We start from the raw sequence: 15,843 nt of genomic DNA, 5'->3' as shown, positions 1-15,843 counted from the left end.
CAGTCTGTGTGTACATGTGTGTGTGAAGGGAGGGGGAGATAAAACCAGTTTGTGGCAAATGGAGGCAAAAAGTGGGATAGATCACATGAAAACACATCTAAATGATTGCAGTATCAAGGCTGGTGGAAGGGGTGGTCTGCAGTAAAGTAAAATGTCCTTTTTTTGTCCCAGCTACGTGGCAGCAGAAGCTCTATAGTTGCTGCACCCTTTGAAGTACCCTGCCTACTTGGGCTTCAGTTTGCAAAATATTACAGGGAATGCAGTGTTTTAAAGCTACTGTTGTTTTGTCCTTCATTAAGGCACAACATATTTTGATTTGTATGGAGAATATCTTAAAGACTGGATGCTTTGGCAATGTAAACAACTGGAAAAGGAAAATGCATCTGTTTTCTATTACAATCTAATATTATGCTCGTCTGTGGCTTCTAAGTAATGGGCACTTGTTTACATATTACAGAATATAGTTTATAATTTTATAAACATAGTTTATAGTTGCATATTGGTTTCCTAAATAAAAGAAAGAAAAGCAGTCGTATGGTAATGCTTGCACTGAGACAGTCCTGGAAGTCCAAAGAAGCAGCTGGTATCCAAGGGTGGGAATGAAAAGCCTCTGCTTTCTGCACTGCCTTTCCCATAGCTCAAATACTGCCTCTCTTTATGCTCAGATCTGTTTGGTACTACTAATGACTTCTGCTTACTAAATTTAGGATTTGTTGTAAATGAAGATTATAGCATTGTTTTCCTGTAACTGAATCTGATTTGTAAACCCTTAAGTGGAAGAGAAAGTTGTCTTCTTTAAGTGTTATAAAGCAAAATGTCAGTGGATGTCTGTGTACTTCCCTGGTTTAATCACTCCATCTAAACTGCAGCTGTGGGATATTTCCAAAGCCTTGTTTTCCTTTCTTACATTTCCATTAATTTTCAATGAAGCATGGCTTTGTTGAATGAATTGGGTTATTATTTTCTGAATCTCAAATACATCACGTAACTGTAGTGGCCAGTTCAACATTTAAAATCCACAGCTTTGAAATCTTACACGTCTGAATGTATTATTACTGTTTGTTGATGTAAGATTGTTATGACTGAAAGAACAATATAGAAAAATCTGGTTATTTAGTCCTCTCTTGAATGCCTAAGCTTACAGTACACTTCAAGCAGCAGTAAAGGAGTCATCTGAGCACAGAAGAGAAAATAAAGAGTATGGAAGCATGTGTAGATACATGCCTAAGCCCAGAAGAAGAAACCTGACAAATAAAAAAGTAGAAAAAGATGAGAGGTTCATGGGTCTTTTTATTAAAGATCTGTGATTACAATTATGCAAGAATCTGATGGTCTGAGTTAATTTAAAATAATTGTTTCATTTGCCCTATAAGGAAGTTCTGGGTATTTTAGCTATGTTTCTTATTCTTTTGAAAATGTATATTACAAGAAGATTTTTCACTTAAAAAGTCGTATGAATGTCTGTATTGTCTATATTTTGCATGGTAAAATAGCAGAACATCTAATTTGCTCCTATTTTTGACAACTTTCAGTGCTTAAGGCAGAAATTTCCCATGCTTGTTACTAGTCTTCCTCCAGTTGAAATTCACTGGAAAGCTTTAGCTGAAAGAATTTAACCATCTTCAGTGAGATGAGAACACCATTCCTTTTTCATCCCTTCCAAGCAGAGCTTCAGACAGTGCTGGTGTTTTGCAGATTTTGAAGTGACCTTGAAGTTTGGAAGGAAGCAATTGCTCCATTTCAGGGGGTGTATTTGCCTGAAAAGCCACACTGTGTTATGTCAATACTCAGAGTAACTGAGAAATGCCAAGTTGCATTTACAGTAAAACCTGCTACACCTTCAGGTATTATTTGAAAAAGCTGTGGCTCCCACTGTGTGAGCTTCCACAGACCTTGATGGCACTTTTCTCTTAGCAGCCAGGACTGCAAGCTGGGAGAGAATCACAGACAAAAATGAAAGTTTGAGAGGCAGTTTTTCCTTGCTGCAAAACCAGGACTTTGACTGAAAGAAAAAGTGCCTGTGTTTGTCTTTCATCATATTGTTTCTGTAGAACAAAATGCCTACAGATGCTACAGACACTCCTGACTTCTAGTTGTCGTGATTCTTAATTCAAATTAAACATTGCATTAAACCTTATGCATAGTTGGTAAGTGGAGAGAGACGAATATTTAATTATTGAGACCGGAGAACATAATAGAATAACAGTAATTACCAATATAGGGTGTATTTATCTGTAGAAAATAACTGTAGCTAGTTTTCCCTTTCTCCTTCTATGATAACTCTTATTTTTGACAGTCCTCAGAATTTGAACTGAGAATCATAAATTTTGTCTGACAATATGGAGGTTTGGGGGGGGGGGGGTGTTTGTTTTTGAGGCAGGGAACTGTGCTGGTTTTGGAGAGCTTTTTTGCCCAGTAATGCCATTGAACAATTTTTTTTCATGCTACTATAGCCTATTTTAGGTCCTTTTTGTATATACACACACTTATAGGCAGTGGTGTTACACTCTTAACTTTTGTATATGTGATAAGTAGAAAATGCATGTTACAGAACAATGTGATAGGCAATATACCTTCTGATAAATTCTAAACTGCTAAATACATATTATTGTACGATAACATATTTGCAGAGTTTTCTTTTGTTCCTTAAGTGATTTGAAATGATGAAGCATACCTTCAGAAAAGCTTTAATAATATGCACAATCTGCTGTTGCTGGAAAACAGATGTACAAAGTAACATTGACTGAGATCTCTTCAGTTGCTGTGCTGTGTACTTTTTTTACCCCAAAAGACCATGAAAATTGAAGTTTTATAACAAAACCACTAGCTTTATCTTAATTAAAACCTTCATTTAAGAGAACTGGACTTTAAATTAGAATATTTTTGGGTCTGGCATGAAGATACAGATTGAAAGTAGAAATTGGGATACTCTGCCATTCTTCATATGTCCTCTTGACTATTGCTTGGCCATTCGGAGCACTGGAGGTACAGGGAGTGTCCAAATTGATACAAAACTTAAAAAAATCAATGCAATATTCTGTTGGATAAAGGGGAAGCTCAGGAAGAATTTATAGATAGCTTCTGAAAGCAGAAATTGTTTTAAAAGGTACTGAGCTGTAAAACTTCTTGAAAACTGCACTGCTTGTCACAACCACTGATTATTTTTTAAATGATATTTAAAGTTTTTATTTTATAATTTCCTTCTATGTATCAGGCTGCCTTCTTGCATCTCAGGCATATCTTTGATCGGTACTTGCTCCTTGAAGTATAATGCAAGCTTCTGTTTTTTAAGTTACATCTATAAGGCTGAATGGAACATTACCCTCCGTGTTTGACCTCCCACATGCAATACACAATCCATTAAATCTCATGTAATATTTAAGAATTTAATACATTCTTTGCATAACATAACAGTAATAATACTGCCAAAACACTGCTCCAAGCAAAACTGCTTGTACAAACAGCTGATCTGTGAGCAGTGGAGCTAATGAAGCTGTGTTTCCTATAGATTTTTCTCATTTATTAACTGGCCCTTTCCCCTCTGAGGCTTCTCTGGAGTATCTGACTTGTGCTGGGCCTATGAGGGAATGGATGCAGGGCTTGAGCATGGGCTCTGACAACCCTGCTTTCCTCTTCATTTTGGGGAGAGTTTCAAATGTATCACCAGGTACTTTTGTAATCACTGAGACTATCAGCAGGCCAAGTTAGGTGCAGATTCTTCTCTTGGCTGAGAGGACTGGGTGGCCAGTGGTACAAGTTTGTGTGGTAGCTTATGAGAACAGAGAGCTTTCCATTTTATGAGATTATAAAGTGCAGTGACACAGCATGATAAGGCTGGAATTTCATATATTTTGTCAAGGTTAATGTCTAGAGGATGTTTTCCATCACTGATTAACCAAGACATCTTAATAATATGTGATATTGTGTGCAGATCCTTTAGTGTGTATGCTAAGCCTTTAATCTGTGCTGCTATATGCTTTTAATTTTCAATTGACTTATACTAATAGCTTCTAAAGGGTTATCCTTAATGCTGGATTTGACAACTCATGGAAGATTTATGTGTGACAATAATACAGTGTCTGTTACCATCTAGTGAGATTCTTAGTGATACTCTTGTGAACAACTTTCATTATATGGAAAGAATTTAATGTGGGATTTTTTTTTAAAAAGTTTAAAATATCTGACTGAAAATTCTGAGATGAGAAAAACTTTCACCTAGTTTGACTTTTGCTTGTGTAATTACAGAGTTTCACAATGCTAGATTGGTGTTGCAATTAAATAGCTAATGTGACTGTTGATTAGTTTCCCATTTGAAATCATGGCAACTGAACAAGTGAAGGTTAGTCCATTTAGGCTCTTAGTAACTTTAGAATATGATATTGGCAGTCATTCAGGCTTTTAAGATTTTGCTGAATGAAACTCAAAAGAAACAGTAGTAAAATACTTGATTTGTCTAATTGGTCTTTATCATTTGGATTTAATTCACAGCTGTATCCAAATAGGGCTCCCCCCTCCCCAAGTGCCTGTCAGGTGCTGCCTCCTCTGCTCTTCAAACTTGAGATACAATCTCATTCAAAACAATGAAGCTATTTCCCTTGTGCCCTGTATTTACTATTTTCTTGTTCCTATGGTTTCTGGAAATAAATTAGCTGACAGTTGTTTTGAAAACCTAATCTATATACAAACAAGTTTTTCAGTGTTTAAATGGTGCCATGAAGAGTTTAGCATGGACTATCTCAGAGCTTAATAAAGTGCTCAGTGTTGTTATTGAGGTTAATCCCATAGCAGTCCAGGGTGCTTTGATTGCTAATTCAGTAGGAGGAGAAGGGTACAGCTCTTGCTTTACCAGTGAAGGCTTATCTTCTGATGTTGGAATTTTGTTGTCTTGTTTGGTTTTTTTCTCCAGCTAAATATTCTATTCCATGTAGAGTTTTCTTAATTTTATAAATCTGTTTTAATGTGGAATAATGCTTGGCTGTATGTAGTCACACTCAAATGCTATTTATTTTTATAAGCATTGATAATTTTGCTTCCCACCCTCGTGCAATATGGGTTGTTGTAGTTCAGACCATGGAGCACAAAACATACATTTCCCACATAAAATGTATTCTTCAGTTTGTAGGAGTGATCCAGGAACGAGGCATTTTTTCGGTTCTTTTTATTCTCAGCAGTGTGTGGCTGCCCAATGGTTTATTTATAGCACCTTGTCCAGATGCTGCCCTGCGTCTGTCTTCATGTGGGCACTGTCAAGACATTACCACCCTGCTGTGTGCCCCTGGCACAGTCTGAACTCTGCTGGCAGGTAGCAGTTCTCAGCTCACAGGCAAGGCACTGAGACACAGGAGGATTAGGGCAGAAAAATTATGCCCTAGATATTATAGTGACTGTGCATGTTTTAGACTTCACAACTTCCTCCTCCTCACTATAAAATTTCATCTAGAAAATAGATGGGGTTTTATCTTTTCCTTGAGACTAAGACAAAGTAACTTGAGTAAAACTACAGAGCAAATCAAACCAAGGGCAGAATTAGATTTCAGGTCTTTCTGCATGTGGCTGTGTGCTTGTCCAACTGGCTGTAGGTTGTATACCCCAACCACAGCACTTCACTATTGGCAGCTTTTGAGTATGACTGATGCTTTGAATTTCAGTTCTCAGCTTAAGTGTCCAAGGAGTCTGAACACCAGGTTTGAAGTGCTGGGAAGAGGAAGATGCCGTGTGAGTCTTTGAGAAGTTTTGCAATTTATGGCAGAGAGGGAAGGTAAAAAGGCCAGGTCAAATGAGTGCAAATTACTAGAAATAAATTGTGAATGTATGTGGATGAAACATGAAAATGCATTCATACAGAGACAAATGATGTTGTATGTCAGTCGTTTTCTAGGATTTCTTATCTTGGTCTACAAAGCAGAAAACAATGTGTCAAAGCAGTTAATGCAATGAATTTCATGTCAGACTGATGGTGGTACCTCAGTGAAAAACTAAATTTGTAGTTAAACTATTGTTTTCTAGTCCAGCTTCAAGATATAACAAGCTTGGCTGTTGCTTTTCGCTTTATACCAAAGGCCTTCTCCTTTCCCTTTATTAAAGCATAACCTCTAATTTGTTTCCAGCTGTTTCTGCTGTATGGTAGTTTTTGTATTACAGAGTAGCAGACGGGTTCAAAATAATGGATTCTTTCCTTCTACCTTGGCTTTCCAAACTTCTTGGTACAATTTTGTCAACTTTATGATATTTCATTTGTTCTTATCCCTTCCCTGCTTTGTTTTCTTGGCATGCTTCTCCCAATGTGTTTTCCAGTACGTCCTTATTAACCTTTTTGGATACTTCATGCGCTGTTGTTTTGAATTGAGGAAGTGTTTCATCCAAAATCACTGCAGAACTTCCTTCCCACGCTGCTGCCCAGACGTGCTGCAGACTAGCTGCTTAATTTGCACTGGCAGAATTTCAAAGTGAAGGTCAGCTGGCCAGGTTATCCCCCCGCGGGGCTTCTGTATCCCTTCCTAAATGGCATTTTTCTTCTGTTTGTTCTGTGTTTTCCCTTTATTTGTCCATTGGGAGGAAAATGGCTCCAGAAAAGTTGAATGCTGTGACTCCTTCCTTGCTTTAAGCTGTAACTCTCACAATTTAGCATGTATCACGGAAACAGTTTCAAGGCACTTTAGACTACTTATTTAGGGTTTTTTACATGTTGTCAGAGAAAAGTAAATCTGTCAGAAAATGAGCATTTTCAAGTCGGGTCAGAGAAGCAAAAGAGAAAGTGGTAAGGTTTGGCTTCTGGAATGGGGAACCAGCCCTGAGTGCCAGAATGGCATGTGAAATACTTATTCACAGAAAGATAAGAATATTCAGCAGCTGAAATATATTCTGATTATGTGGTAGCTACACTGTGTGTTATGTGTTGCTAAGCTCTACTGCTGATGTAATTTACTTGATATAATATGAGCACAGCTTCAGTGCACTCAATTTTGATCAAAATTAATTGTGTATATTTAAATTGCTGACAAGCTGAGGGGGTGTGAGTGCATATAAAGGCACCCAGGTCATCTGCTTCCCTATAGTCAGAGCAGTTGTAATGATTCCCAGCATTGGTGAGTTTGTTGAATTCAAAACTACCGTTAAAGTAATTTATTTTGAACTCCTAAGAAAGTTCCTAAAAAAGCTCCTTTGAAGAACAAATTGCATAATGATGTTGTTTCTAGATTCCCCTTATTAATATTGTCAATATTTGGTTATATGTTTGATAAAGGCAGAAACTGAGCAGTGTTTTCTCTTGAAGGATACAGCCATACGAAGTGTACTTCACCAAAGCTTTCTTGAACTGGATGTGGATTATTGGGTCATCGTGAGAGGTGGGAATGCCACAAATTCTTCAGGGTTAGACTCTGCAGACTCATGAGCTGAACAGTACGAATTCCAAAATAAGGAATGATCCCAGCTGTAGAATTTGCAAGACTGTTTGAATCTTAAAGACACAAGCAGTGTTGCCCTGTGAGGACTAAAGCTATTAATGAGGTGGAGCACATTTAGGGTTTGATACTGCTTTCATTATTGCAGTCTGGGGAGGAGAGAAGACCTTGGGCCAGCAGTGGCTTTATCTGAAGGATATCAAACACAAACGGCGCTGCCAAGTGAATTAGAGGAGCTTTATGAGAAGATTTGGGATGAACTTGGAGTATTGATCTCATGAGATCCCTGGCTTCATAGTAACATCATTATTTTCAGTCCCGAAACAAAGGGATTTTCTCTCTGTTGTGAGCCAGACTCAACCTTTAGCTAATTACTCAGACTATTAGTAAAGGAAGGGAAAGATCCAGACCTTCAGTCCTTACAAAGTTGAAGACACAAACATGAGAATCCCATTTATAGCACTACACCTTTTAATGAGAAAGACTCTGCCCATATTTTTCATTTCATAGAAACCAACCAACCACAAACCTACAGGCTGCATCTTGGATTTTTGTTACTTGCGTCTGCTGGACACTTGTATTGTTTTATGGCTTGCTTAGCTGTGCCAACACAAGAAAAGTTGTAGAATTTCTTTACAAAACATGCTATTGAATTTAAGCTCTTTCTTTCGAAATTTAATTGTATTTTGTTTCTTTTAGTCTCCCAAAACCACAAAAATTTGGAAACTTCTTTTTTCAAAATTGAAAAGATGAAATATTTAATCAGAAATTCAGTATTTGGGTCATCAGTCTTGTTCAAACCCCTAACTGCTACTGATTTTGTGTAATAGAACAGGATATCCCTTCAGTATTTTTTCTATATAGAAACTTTGTGAGTTCCTTTTTCCAGTGTGTTTTATGCCAGTGCAGAGAGCTGGCTGGTGTCCTCTTTTTGGTGGAACCAGGCAAATGTGACCTGCAGCAGCTTCCCTCTCTCCCGTGGCAGGTGCTCAGGGCAGGCAGCCTTGGCTTTGTGTCTGTGGCTGCAGCCTTTCATGCTGACCTCAGTGATGGGTTGAGTTTTCTCTTGAATGAGTTTAAATCAGGTTGACATGCTGTAAAGCTGAAATCAAACATACAAATTCTTTGCCGGGCAGACGCTCATCCAAAGAATGTGTGTGGTTTAGCTTGTGCTTTCCCACTGCACTTACATCCCAGGAAATGAGTTCAGAATTGTAAAAACCTGGTTCTGGCTCATCATCTTATTTTTAAAGTCTCATAGTTGTTGTTTTTTCCCACCTTCTCTTTCTGGGGAATAGAAGAAAATTTTCTGCTGTAGTGAGGCTGGCTTTGTTTTTTTTCTAGGGCTGTACATGAACTTTGTCTGAACCAATAGCAGAAAGACTTTATTATCTGTAAGTGGTCTTTAGGTTTCTTCCTCCAGCAGTGAATGACCTCTATAACAGATAAAACCGGGTGGAAACACCAAATTCAGTTATTCTGCTTTATAGGAAAGGACTTGGTGAAACCCAATCTTCAGTAATTCCCCATTTAAGACGTTCACAGGAAAGCTGAAATAGGCATTTTGGGGTACAAGGAAGAAAAGCTTATCTATTAAATGTAGATTACAGCCTGACAAGTTAAATAGCAATGTTGTAATGACTTTGTTTGGTTCTGTTTGGAATTGCTTTTGTTAGACCCGGGCTGCAATTAACGCACTGGAGCAGCCATTGTTCCTGCCTGCATTCCTTGGCTCTTTCGGCGTCGCTGGGAGTGGGGAAGCGCTGCAGCTTATTTGCATCTCTTTGAAAAGGAGTTACTTGAACTAGCTGAAATTTTGGTCGGTGTTTTTAATTTATCCGAAGGAGATGCTTCCCGTGCCTGTGTGCACGTTTGTAATGCCGGGGAAAACGTAAACAGGCACTGCTTGCGCTCATCGTGTGGGGAGCGCGGCAACGGGGCTGCGTTCGGTTTGTGCGGGGTAGGTGCGCACCGTGTGCTTATAATTAGCGATGGCTCATGCAGATGTCACCAAGACGAGTTGTGTAAGAGTTCTTCAAGACTTCTTAAGGTGTTTGCTTCGTATGGGATCTCTAAGGACACCCCGTTATAGCTGTCCAGGCAAAGGGTGCGGCAGGCTGCACGGAGAGCTCGGCTGGTGGAATCCTGCGTGAGTCCTCCCGGGGATGTTCTCAATGGCTCTCCTTTTGTTCCGAGCTTTTGTTCATGTGCTTTTTATTTTTTATGAGCTAGATTTGTTCATTATGTGGGAAGCCGCCGCACACAGAATAAGGTGATCTGTATGATCCTAAAGTAAACAACAAATGCACTTCTAAAACCTTTTGTTTATAACTCGTAACTGTGACAGGGAGTCTTCAACTAGTCCTTGCTCATGGTTTCAAATGAGGTGTTGATGTGATAGGTACAGTTCTGGAAAATGTGTTTGGATTAACAAGGTTAATGGCAGAGTTGCAAAATATCCTCATTTGGTAGATTGAGAAAATAATCTACATTTTCTTCAGTCAAGAACTGAAGACTTTTCATTGACCTGGCCCTGTCACCTGTGGAGTTGTTACCTAAACAGATGCCAGCTGACCCTGGGAAGGGGTCACAGTTGCTGAGCAGGTCTGATGTTCGGGAGCTCTGTTTTGCCCTGCTGTGTTAATCAGTGACAAAGTAGTTGCATTTATTTGCTGACATGATGGTGGAACTTCAACAGCAACTTCATGTTATTGGATTGTTTTGAAATTAAATGACTCTTTGGAAGGGCATTTCTATTAGTGTTTTAGGGGCAAGACACATTATTGGCTCTTAATAGCAAATGGAAGTTTAAATTGGCTACTGGAAAGCCTTTTGCTGGAACATTGCTTGAGTTTTCACTTATATTTGCTTTGTTTTATTTTTTCCTCCTTGGTTACTTTCAAAGAGAATAGAGTGTAAGGAAGGAGTAAGGATTACATTTTAAGTGTAGTTTAGCAACATCTATGTTATGTATGAAAATTCTGTTTAACTTCAGAAAAGATATATTAAGCTGTCTAGACACTCTGCTCTTAGTTCAAAATTTAAGTACTCTTCTTCTCCAGCTTCCCAATAATGGAAATAAAATGAAATATCACCTTATTTTTAGTTACTGGATTTAAGAATGGGATTTCAGCTGTAATAGGAACTGCAGCTAGCTGTGCTGTATCCATCCTGGACTAAGAGATTTGAGAAGGAAGCTTTGCCAGCTGGAACGTGCCTCAGTGTTATCTGCATGTGTGTTGTAACAGATGTTGAGCAGAGACTACTTGTCAAAGGTACCTTCTAGGAACTTTTAAAGATGCTTGTTTGTTTCAGTACATTTTTCTTGCAACACTAACTTTTTCCATAAAGTCAACCACAAACTGCATTATTGGGGACTCCAGCTGAAACTTGTGGTGAATAGGAAATAGATTAAACACAGGTTTTCCCTTTTCTCTGGTTGCCAGCAGTGATGTCAGTAGTTTTAATGATCCTTACCTCAGCTCGCTGCTGTCCTCACACTCTCTATTAAAACGCTTGTCTTCTGCACTGTTTTGTGTGTTGTTAAGGAAATGCTGATGGCTGGAGGTATCCAGCCCGTTACTTCATTTCCAAATAAGGTTCTTTCACCTTAAAGCACACTGCAATAGCTCACTGAGGAGAGAGGAGATTCAGATTGTTTTGTCAAAAATTCAGGAAATACTCTTTAGAAGTGCAGCAAAGAACATTTGTATGCTAAAAGTGAGGATAGTGCTTTTGGCTGTGCATAAGGCACAAATAATGGATCCAAGGTTTATAGGATGTGTATTTCCAGTGACCTCAGAGGAGCAGCTTTGCTCTCAGATTGTCTGTTTCCTAGACATCTTTGTGCATTCAGACAGAACAAGCACCACTGGACTGTAGCAGTAGTGTGGGTTGTCATTCTCAGTTACTCAATTTGTGGTTTGTTGACAGAGATTGGTCAGAGGAGTTGGGTATGAAAGCCAGTAATTGTAATCAATAGTTTCAGATGGTCATTAGCAAAGATCCTAGCTGATTTTTTTTTCCCTTCCCAAAATTAAAAGAAAACAAAAACTACCAATACATCTTTAGGGGAGGGTGACAGACAGATTTCCATGTTGTGCTGCTGAAGATCTGGAGGTGTAAGTACAAACTTGAAACTGCTCCATGCCCCTGTGTCCTGTCATGCCTGCAGCTGACGTTTGTATGAAATTCATCCTGTACCAGGTCATGTCCTACATGATTCTGGCTCTTCATCCTGTCTCCGACTCTTGAATATTTCAGGCTCCTGTGATTTTTCACTCTTTTTACACATGTGCAGGACAATAATGTACAAATGTTTATAACTGTGGGTTTCTTCAGTTTTCTTTTCTTAGTGAATTATTCTAGGAAGTGTTTTGTTTTTCCAATAGACTTGTTACCCTTGTTCTTCCTCTGCTCTTCTGACTTCAGAATCCAGGAATAAATGCCCTCCAGTAGTGGTTGAGATGACTTCTTGGCTGTATTGATAGAATTGGTGAGGAATTGGATGGGACAGGCTGTTTTGTTCAATACATGATGTATTTGAGTTTAGATGAATACTGGTGAAGAGGCATAGAACTTGGCCCTGATGCTGCAAATCATGTATTATTTATGCTCTTAAAATCTCTTAGCAGAATCAAATCTGGCAATGTAGAAAAGCTGTTTCTTGCTGTCCTTCCACTTGCCCTGTTGGTACAGGGCAGGTTGGACCTTTGGTCCTTGCTGGAGGCACCCAGCAGTTCCTCTGGCCCTGCTGGATGGAAGCTGGGTGTGGAACACGCACCTTGGATATGCAGCACACATATCACGCACATTTTGCTCCTCCATTTAAACAAGCCATTTCTCTTTTGTGCTTGTCTTTATTAATAAAGTATGGCATTACTGGCTAATTTTAGGTCAAATGTAGTTGAAAGCTGACAGCTATGTGAAGCTGTGTATAGACATTTGGGTAGGAACATTCCAGTAGATCGCAATGTGAGTGCAGAGGAAAGTTGAAAGTAAATAAGAGATCTGTGAGATAATTCTCCAGGGAGTTTTCACAGCATACCACACATCATTTGCAGGGATAGGCTTTCCTTTCACTTGAAGGACCACACAAAGTAAATTTTGTTTCTTGTGCAATTAAAGAATATGGGACAGGAGGTCTTTTCAGTTTTTTCAGTTCAACGTATCTATGGGAAGCCTTTATTTGTACTGAGGAAAATGCACTGTTTACCTGTCTCTTCAGGAGCACAGTTAATATTGAACAAAGAAATAGACACACTTTTATGTAAAATATGAGCCTTGCTTCAGCAGATTTTAGCAAAACTATTGAAATGTAAATGCTGGTGGTCCTCTAACCCCAGTTAAAAGACAAGTTGTATTCATTTCAGTGCTGCGTGTTTCGGTCCCCAGTGGGTCTGGCTGCATGTCAGTGGTGTGCAGGGAGGAACTGGGACTGTGGTGTGAGAGGCCCAGGGGTGCTGGGCAGTGGGGGACACCAGGGCTGTGTGTGTGGCCTGCCAGTGCCACAGGGCCTCAGGAGCAGTGGGAGGCAGCCCTGGTGCCCCAGCGTGTGACCTCAGCTCTGTGTCCCCCAGCAGGGACCGTGCTCCCCACGGGGGCTGGAGCAGCTGCCAGCAGGACGCGAGGCCATCCAGCCCTGAGTGCATCCTGCCGGGCACTGCCTTGCTCCTCATCAGGGCTGGGACTGACAGCCTGCCTGTGGAGAACCAGCAGAAAGGCAGAGTCCAGAGGACTCGCTGACCCAGACTGGTGCGCTGTGCACTGGCTCAGGGGGGCTGCAGCAGATGAGGAGAACGGGGGGACAGGGTCAGAGGCAGCTTCTGGCATTCATTCCCCTCTAAACCTGTGCTGTGCATTATTGGGGCAGGACCTTGTTATTCACCCAGCCCTCTCTCAGAGGGAAGCAGAATGTTGATAAATTTATGGGCTTTACCAGGATTTTCTATGTACAATTTTTTTTTTGGACTTGTATATCAAATAGGGAGTGGTAATGCTGCACCCTGAATGCTCCATTCCTTGGTCATCCTTCCCAGGCCAGCCTGGTGTTTGCAGGTGGCCAGGAAGGCCTCTTGTAGGGCCTGACATGCAGTGAATCTTTCTTGTAGCTGGTAAAAATGCCAACAGCAGGCTGGTGTTTGGAGCTTTCCTTTCTCTTGTTACAGGAGCTTGTCAGAGTTAATCAGTATGGACACTTAAATTGTTTCTGCTTAGGTGAATCTCTTGCAAGTTTTAAATGTGTTTCTGACTGCTTTGAATTTTATTGCCAACATCTGTTTTAAATGCTTTGGGGGATTCACATGCTTGAATACAGTTCAATGTGTGTATGCCATAATTTTTCAAGGTGCTAACACTTTCAGTTTGAATGATAACTCTTTTAAAGAGAAGAAAAACAAAGGAGGGGTGGGAAAATAATTGCAGGAAAGTTTTAAAGTGCTCATGATGCTAATTTTCTTTCTCTTTCAATTTCAGAATGATGACCTACACAACCTCAACAAATCCTTCTTTTAAACTCATGGGTATCAAGACTATAAATGTTTCATGCTATCACAACTAGGACCTCACCTCCTCCTCCTCTTCCTCTGTAAATGGGTACGATGCATCCAGTTCAGTTTGTTTACTTTACACAAACCTCAGGAGTTGTTGACTGAGCTGCACATCCTGTGTTGTGCCAAGCAGAAGCACTGTGACACCTGGACAACAAGTCTCTCTTACTTCATCCTCTACCATAAGGACTTAGCTGGCCACATGAACTGATGTGCCCACCACTACATCATGGTGAGAATGGGTATTTTACTAGCACATTTACACAACTTCATTTGCTGCTGAAAACCTGTATGACAAATCATCATTGTAAATTATTACATACAAGACATAATGTTGGTTGAAGAGTATTAAATATTTAACATAGGTTTTGATTTATACATGTACTTTTTTAATTAAAATGTAACTTTTCCTACAGCACATCTTTTTTGATGTGGAACTGAGGTATACTATATTCTGTTGTAAACAGAGTGGGGAACCTGCTTAAAACAAGGCTTCTAAGAATAGAGTAGGGTACTATTCTTGTTTTAAGATTGTAATTCAGAAAATAATATAATACGAGTCATTGGTCCCTGGGCCTTGATTGTACAGTCATATTTACTGATACTATCAGTTGTAAGATAACCCTGATGTTGAGCTGAATTCTTTCCAAAAGAAAAAATAATTTTGTACTCCTTGTAAAATAATAGTCTGTATTAACTGCAATGAAGACAAACATTACTGTACATGGGTATTTACAAGTGTCAACTTTAATTCATCAATTGCACAGTAACTGACAAAAATCAGAAAAAAGAAATCAAAGTCTTCCATTGTATATATTGTAAAGAAGAAAAACAAAGAAACAAACAAAAAAACAACCAACAGGAAACCACAAAGCAAAATGGAAACAAAAAAGGGTGAACTTTTTAAATTTACTCTTTCCCTGGAATGAAAATGTGGGTGTTTGTAAATTCTGGAAATCTCTTTCTATATGTAATAAACTAGATACTGTTTTATCTGCTGTAGTGGGTTTTGGGTCTTTTTATTTTCTTGGTAAGCTGTCTCAAATATATGAAATTGTCCTACCAGGTTTCTGTGATGTTGCCATGGTTTGTCACTCAGAATGGCTGTGGACCACTGTAGCTTAAGAATGAATTGAAGTGTAATTAGGTGGAGTAGGGAGCATGCTTCCTTGCATTCCTTCACTAAGGCCCTTGTTTCAGTTTTCTGGAGACTTTTCAGGATACAGCTCTCCTTCCACTGAATTCAGGGGAAGGGTTCACAGAATGTAAAATCACTTGGAAGCCATAGCAAGACTTCAGCATAAAATTTAAAAAGCACAACTCAGATGATTGTCTGGAAATCAGTGCAAGAGGCACGACAAGGAAAAATTCTTCTGTGACTCTCCTCTGCTTTACACTGATTCTATGCAGATCAAAATTCTTCTGTGCATAGCACGTGCAGAGTCTTAATTCTTTTGGGGACTGGAAAAATACTGAGATCATGGATTTTCAAGTAAAATGTTGTTGAAGTGATAATTGAATTTGACGCCATGTCAGGTCCCCATTGGTCCCTCGTGCTTCCATGAAGCAACTCCATGGGCTAGTGCACATTCAAAAGAATTCTTGTTATCAGGAAAAAGCAGGCAGGCACAGCAGCAGCTCTACCTGCAGGAAGGCTGTCAGCCCTCAAAGAAGGAATTTCTTCCCCTTGAGATGTTTATGATGTCTGGGATTAGGCTGTGGTTAGTGCAGTGTCCACTTCTGACTGCAGCAGCATAGATGAAGGGGCCATTGCACAGCTGCTCTTCACCTCTCCTTTTGCTGGAGGCTTACAAGTCCCTTTGCTCTGCTGGTATTACTGCACATATAAAACCACTCTGACCCTGTCAAGTCAGAATATTCACTTAAAAAAG

General features: G+C 39.6%; 1 protein-coding gene across 1 annotated transcript in view; it reads left to right on the top strand.

Annotated features, from left to right (window-relative positions):
- The window catches only part of IRS1 (insulin receptor substrate 1), a 48,891-nt gene extending 33,942 nt beyond the window's left edge, over positions 1-14,949 (top strand). The window contains exon 2 of the mRNA XM_036388948.2: positions 13,878-14,949. The gene's annotated coding sequence lies outside the window, so the exon portion shown is untranslated. The remainder of the gene's footprint in view (positions 1-13,877) is intronic.
- Positions 14,950-15,843: the final 894 nt, after the last annotated feature.

This window comes from Molothrus ater, chromosome 10 (assembly GCF_012460135.2).
Source record: "Molothrus ater isolate BHLD 08-10-18 breed brown headed cowbird chromosome 10, BPBGC_Mater_1.1, whole genome shotgun sequence".
NCBI lineage: Eukaryota > Metazoa > Chordata > Aves > Passeriformes > Icteridae > Molothrus > Molothrus ater.
The sequence above is the reverse complement of the archived record's forward strand: the minus strand, read 5'-3'. Positions and strand labels throughout refer to the sequence as shown.